This window comes from Canis aureus, chromosome 8 (genome assembly GCF_053574225.1).
Source record: "Canis aureus isolate CA01 chromosome 8, VMU_Caureus_v.1.0, whole genome shotgun sequence".
NCBI classification, from domain to species: Eukaryota; Metazoa; Chordata; class Mammalia; order Carnivora; family Canidae; genus Canis; species Canis aureus.
In genome coordinates, this window is record NC_135618.1 from 15145924 (window position 1) to 15152655 (window position 6732).

General features: G+C 50.8%; 1 protein-coding gene across 10 annotated transcripts in view; it reads right to left on the minus strand.

Annotated features, from left to right (window-relative positions):
* Nucleotides 1-6294, minus strand: part of LOC144318365 (uncharacterized) — a 97755-nt gene extending 91461 nt beyond the window's left edge. For 3 of the 10 annotated variants that reach the window (XR_013384236.1, XR_013384235.1, XM_077905282.1), the window contains exon 1: nucleotides 6005-6291. The gene's annotated coding sequence lies outside the window, so the exon portion shown is untranslated. Of the gene's footprint in view, nucleotides 1-3914; nucleotides 4071-4764; nucleotides 4917-6004 lie in introns of those variants that run through there. The other 7 variants (XR_013384229.1, XR_013384228.1, XR_013384230.1 and 4 more) reach the window with 6 other exon arrangements.
* Nucleotides 6295-6732: the final 438 nt, after the last annotated feature.

Consider the following 6732-nt stretch of genomic DNA (forward strand, 5'->3'; position numbering starts at 1 on the left):
TCAGATGGGTAAGTGTCTGCCTTCTGCTAGGTCATGATCTCAGGGTCCTCAGATCAGCCCAACATAGGCTGAGCAGGAGTCTGGTAATGAAGGAGTCTGGTAATGCCTGCCCCCCACCAACTCATGCTCTCTCTCTGTTTCTCTTCAAATGTCTGTCTGCCTGTCTTCAAATGAATAAAATCTTTAACAAAAAATAAAGAATTGATTGTTTAGGTGGTAAAAGGCACAAGCCTCCAGTTATAAAATAAGTAAATCCTAGGGAGTCACACATAGCATGGTGACTATACTTAATAATACCACATTGTATATTTCAAAGTTGCTAGGAGAGTAGATCTTCAAAGTTCACCTCACATGAAAAAAAGAATTGTAATTATGTGTGGTGATCGGTGTTAACTAGACATACTGTGACGATCATTTCCCAATATATACAAGTATATATTGTATATGTTGTATACCCGAAACGAATATAATGCTGTATGTCAATTGTATGTCAATTTTAAAAGAAAGGAAAAAAAAGCTAGAAATAACTCCAAAAAAGAAAGATTGGCTGTTTAAAAACAGGGTTTTATGCCCCCCCCCCTTTGGAGAGCTAAAAGTTACTCAAAGGAAAGGGGGTACAAAATTAGGGTAGGGCACCCTACCCCACCCTCACATCCAGAGCTGAGAGACACTTGCGCAAGTCTGCAACTCTCAGAGACACAGGGTGTTCGAGGCGGGTGCCTGCAGGGCTCCGTGCTTAGTAACTGTTGTGAGGGTGACCCACGGTTGTGGGAGGTGGCTGCTCAGTGCCTCAAGTAACTAAGTAGATGGTGATGACTAAGTTACAGTAGAAGTATCTCTCAATCTCTGAGCTCCTCCTTTGTTCTGACACATCTCTCTTTCTTCAGAGGAAATAGGAGCAAGCTTAGGCAAGGGTCTCCTCGTGGAGGGAGCCCTCTTTTATTGTTTAACTCATTCATTACCAGACTCCTGTGAAGAAGGTGGGGCCCATGATTATGACAACCAAATTACTCCAAGACACGTTAAGAAATATGTTCAAGTAACACCCACAGTCAGTTATTAAGGGGAGGTCAAGAAGTTGAGGACACGTTTCTAAACTTTAAGGCAGACTTCATGGAGGGCAAATCCCATGTTCCCCCTCAAAAGAATAGCCTTTGGAGACAGACATTCTGCTCTCCCTTAAGGGCTGTGTGCCCTTGCACCACTTACTGACTCTGGCTAGCTAAGCCTCAGCTTTCTCATCATTTAAAGGGACATAAAATGGAATACTATAACCAACAAGGGCATATACATTAGATAAAATCACTAACCTAGCACTGAGAAGGGCCCTTGATGGGATGAGCACTGGATGTTATACTATATGTTGGCAGATTGAATTTAAATTTTAAAAAAATGTAAAAGAAAAGAAAAGAAAAGAAAAGAAAAAAAAGAAACCTGGCCCAACTCTATGATGATGAAATCATAAAAGTTATCCTACTTGAAAAAAAAAAAATCACTAACCCATCTACATATGCTAACTCCCTAGTCTTTGGCAGGCAAAACCCAGGCCCCACAGATAGAACTATCCCCATGGCTCCCATATGCTGAGGCCAAGAGTTAGCTGCCAATACTCCTCAGGCATGGTGTTTTGTACCTGCCTGGTCCCTGGGGCACTTGAGTGCATTACCCCTGAGCTGGGGCAACCCCATTAGCTTCTATAGATGAGGAAATCAAGGCATAATGTCACATGGCTCACCACTGCCTGTAGGCCAATCTGCAATTCCATGAGGCAAAGCTCAAGTGCCTTCTTACATGGTCATGGGGGCTCCAGTGCAAGCCAGAGAACTGGGCTGCATGGAACTTTTAAAAAATCATTTCATCTATGTACCATTTATAACTTGAGTTCAGCTAGTCCAAAGAATACAGAATATTCTCTGGAGAATGAAGCTAGCTCATTCTATGCTAATTGTAGTAAAAGTGAAGGTAATGATGGGGTTTAGCAGTAGCAGTAATTGGAATTTATTAGGCACTTACTATGTCCCAAGCATCCTGCTGAGCATTAAACATGTCTTATGTCCTATTTCACATAATCAGGCCATTAGCCGGAATCCTCCTTTGCAGTTAGTCCTTGAACCGGCAAAAAGCTGGCAATAATAAATTGCTTCAATTTTTCTGTAGGATCTGTCTGTGTGCTCAAGTACTGTGCCCAAATCAAATCTTTTCTAAATCCTGAATGTGGTGTGTGTGATTTTAAGTGGGCAACTAAGAGACAGGGAGCTTTGTTAATAAAACGCAAGAGGAGAAGTTTAATTCTTAATTGTTTGAATTTGGAGCCATTTGATAGTGACTTATAATTAATATATATCATATTGCTTAATCATGTGTAGAAGATGGATTGCAGGGTGGAGTTGGAGAGGTGCCTTCCAGTCTGTTCCAATGAAATATTTCTGTGTTATCATCAATAATAAGTTCTGTAAGGTAAGGGGGTTAGAAGTGCCTGGCTTCCTGTGGACAGAGGCCAGGTGGAAGAAGTAAACAGATATAGTTCCCTTGGTTACAGATGCCCTAAAAAATAGCGTTTCCTATCATGCTGCCAAGGCAATGCCAGCTGCTTATAACATAAATTCAGAGGGAGAAGGAAGAAGGAAACTCAGTAGTGTCTGGGAGTGAGTAAAGTGGCAAATAAGAAAAAGACACATTCCAGTTTTGTTTATAAAGTATGAATTCCCACAACTCAGTTAAGTGGCAGCCCTGATTCCTAAGCAAGTGAAAGTCTAGTCAACTTGACACTTAAAGGGAACCCAGGGTGCTATCACCTGATATTTTGTGAGTGGTTGGGAGTAAGAGAATGCTAGAGCAGGATAGGTTCTAGAGTTATTCAGGCCAGAGATCGTTGGCAGCCCCCAAACACCGCCTTCTTTGATTTTCCTAGGGTTAACTTAGATGGCATTTTAACATTGTTTTAATTAATAGCCAACATTTAAAAAATTAAAGGACTTCACAGAAAAATCCACATCTTTGGTAGCCTTTAAAAAAATGAGAAAACAGGCAAACACTGGTCCTTTTTCACCTATCAACCTCTCCAACCTCCAGGGCTGGTGCCCGCTGTCACCACGATTCCCCAATGCTGAGGCCGGGTGTCAGCCACCATGAATCCTTGCAACAGCATTTTGTTGCTTGGCTGACCCCGGTGAGCCCTTCAGTGCATGTTACCCTGAGCTGGGGCAACCCCATTATCTTAGAGATGAGGAAATCAAGGCAAAACCTCACATGGCTCACCACTGCCAGCATCCCAGTGTCACGACAGATGGCTGAGCTAACTTCTCTTGCTAGTTCCCCAAATGAATCCCATGGTCCAGATACACCAGGTGCATCCTCGTCATGCATGGTCAAGGCTCTGTTCTCTGTCTCCAAAGTCTTCTCTTGTATCAGATTCTTGCTCATCCTTTCAGACTCAGAGTATTTCCACCCTCACTCCCCAGGCAGAGAAGCGTCCACACAGCACTTTGTACCCACTTTAGCAACAGACTGCCGAGTCCTCGGGGGGGAAGGTCAGTGTTGAAGCCCTCCTTCTAATGTCACTACCGCCTACCACAGGGCCATGACACACCATGAGCTCTGTATAAATCCTGGGTTTGAAGGGGATAAACAATTTGCCCTTAGATACATAATCATATTCATAATGTCTAGTGGAAAAATCAGGCTAATAGCATATTCAATCCATAAGGAACGCTCAAACTGATAAACTATCAACCAAGTGACCTTGAAAACTCTATCTCTGTGACAAATGCAATTCCTACCGGCTCAAGCCTTATGCCAGATACTGAGACTCCTTGATCAGTGTGGCTTGCGAGGTATCAGAAGGACCCCAAAGGTCCTGGATATCTTCTCCACCGGCCTGCCCAGGTGCTTAAAAGCCCACTATATAAACTTACTTGCATGAAGCCTTTTCCTGTTCAAATGCAACATCCCTTCCCCCCTGCTCCGGAAGAGCTGGTGCATCAGGCAATTTCTCAGAGGTCGGCACAGCTTCAGTGGACATATCAACTATTTCTTTATCTGGTACGTTTATCCTGGAACATCTGGCTGGGCTGTGATAGAGTTAAATAAAGGTAAAATTCTAGGAGAAGGGGACAGGCCTGAATGAAGAGATGGGGAAGAGGCAGTATGGACAATGTTGAAGTACAAGGCTTGTTGGAACCAAGACGCCTGGGTCCAATTCTACCTCCTAGGTGGGTGTCTTTGGGCCAGCCGCTTCTGGGCCTCCACTTCTTCATTTAGATAGAAAACCGTGTCAACAAGAAGATCTGCCTTAGTCGGGGGTGGGGGGGATTGGAGAATTAAAGGAGTCAACATCCAGCAGGCATTCTAAACGCTGCCTGACATGGACAGGTGTAAGCGTTTGCTTCTCCTCTTAGGAGGAGAGAATGGCAAGCTATTTGGCCCTGAAAAGGGCTGCTGCTGCTCTGCTACCTACTGGTCTCCTTTCCCAAGTTCCGGGTGAAGGATACACGTTCCAGGGAGGACGAGCAGCTTAGCGAAAGCTGGAGGCTGGGGATGGCAGGGCTGGGGCTTCCTATGGGGGGGGGGGGGGTGTCTGCGCCCGCCTGGAGCTCGGTGATGAGAAGGAGGCCCAGGGGCCGTGGGGGACCAGGGCGAGCTCCGGGCTCCCTCCCTGCAGGGATGGAAGGACCCAGCCCTTGGGGACTTCTCCCCAGAGCCCGCTGCACGTCCCAGCTCCCGGGTGGGCTCCGAGTGGCAGCAGCCGCCCCCTCCGACACGCACCCCGGCGCCTGGGCGTACCCCGCAGTCTGGCAGCGCGGCACCTCGCTGCCCCGCCGGGAGGACGAGTCAACAGTGGGGGGCGGACGGGAAAAGTGACCTAATCCGGCCGCGGCGCCCTCCGCGCCCGCCTCCCACGCGGCGCGGGGTGGGCCTGGGCCCTCGCGGGGGTGCGGCCGGGCCGGGGCGGGGCGGGGCGGGCGCGCTCGAGGCCCGGGCCCCCAGCGGCGGCGGCGACGGCGAGGTCGCAGGGCCAGCTCCGGGGGCCGGGTGACGGAGTCCTCAAAGACTTTCTCCAAATATGGGCCGGGGCTGGAAACGTCCTGCGGCGCGCGCCGCCGGAAACCCCGAGTCCTGCCCGCCGCCGAGGCTTCGGGCGCGCGGACCCGGCGGCCGGCAGGGGGCGGAGGGCGGCCGGCGGCCCCGGAGCGCGCAGGGCCCCGCCCCCGGCCCGCCCCGGCCCCGCCCCCGCAGGGTCCCCAGGGCCGCGAGGCCCTCCCCGGGGCCGGCCCCCCGCCGCCGCCGCCGCCGCCGCCGCCAGCCCGGGGACCTCGGGCTCTCCCTGCGGGCCCTCCACGGGGGCGGGGGGTGCACAGCGGGGTGGAGAGGAAGGATGGCGCGGGGGCGCCCCCTCCAAGCTGACCTTTCCCCGTCCCCATAAATTGCTCCGTTCGTTAAAGGGGCTCTAAACAGCGAGGTGGTGGGCCCGGGGGCGCAGGCGAGTGCCTGAGTCTGGGGGCGCTTGCACGCGCTTACACACAGCTACCAGAGGCACCCCACCGTCCGAGGCTCTCAGGCTGTGATTCCCCGACCACCAGCAGCAGCAGCAGCAGCAGCAGCACCTCGGGGCTTGTTCGAAATGTAGCTAATCAGAAATTCCGGGGCTGGGCCCAGCGATCAATCTTTTAATCAGACCTCCAGGTGATTCCGAGACACGCCTAAGTTGGAGGACCACTGGTCTAGGGCTGGGAACCTGGAGCCCTAGGGTGATGATTATCCTCAGTTGCCGCCCGACAGTGAGCCCCTCTGGCTGACCTGAACTTCCCCGGCAGGAGCGGGTGAGAGATGTCCCCGTCCCCCAGCTCCCAGCTAGGAGCTGCCGGAGACAGGCGGCCCCTCCTCGGTGCCTTGCAGCCCAAGCAAGCAAGGCGGGCCCGTCCTTCCCTCGCGGGGCGTCCGCGCAGGGGGGCAGCGAGGAGAAAGAGCGGAAGAGCCATGCAGAATTAGCATCCGAGACACTTACCCATAAACTCTGGCACATTTCCCCTCTAATCTGTCAACGTGAACTGATCTGCGGCTCTCAGCGGAGGAGGAGGAGGCGAGGAGGCGACGGGACATCTGGGGTTTCGGGACCATCCTTAAGCGGGACGTGAGGAGCTGCTCTTCCTCTCGGCTGATGCCGTCGTTTACTACTAGCAGGCGCCCCAGGACATAGTATATGGAAAGGCTGTGCACATAGGTTGCTCCAGTCTCTCCCTCTCCCCTACCTCCTGGCCCTGTGTGCTCCGGCTCCCCAACCCTTCCCCCGCTCCCCCCCCCCCCCATAGTATACTCCCTGCTTTAAATGGGCAGCTGATGGTAAGGTTCTCTAAGTTTCTTCTCTGGGACCAACTCATCCTCCAAGATCCAACTGAAGCCCAGAAACAAACCCACACACCCTTGTTAGAAAACTTTAATCTGATTTTTAAAGGAATCTCTGGAATGGCCTGTGTTTCAAAGCTGTGTGGCAGACTGAATCTCTTTGCGTATCTCCCGCCCCCCTCAATAAAAGAGCAAGGTATATACACCGGCCAGTTGGATCATCCACTACGATTTTATTTTAAATCATGATAGACAGATTGCGTGAAAAACAAGGAATTCCAAAGAATTTCCTGCTCTGGGAACAGAAGTTAAGTCTATATTTAACAACATTTGAAGCTGTCAAGAATGCTTTGTGGTTGGATAACAGAGGCAGAAAAATGTTAAAAACGC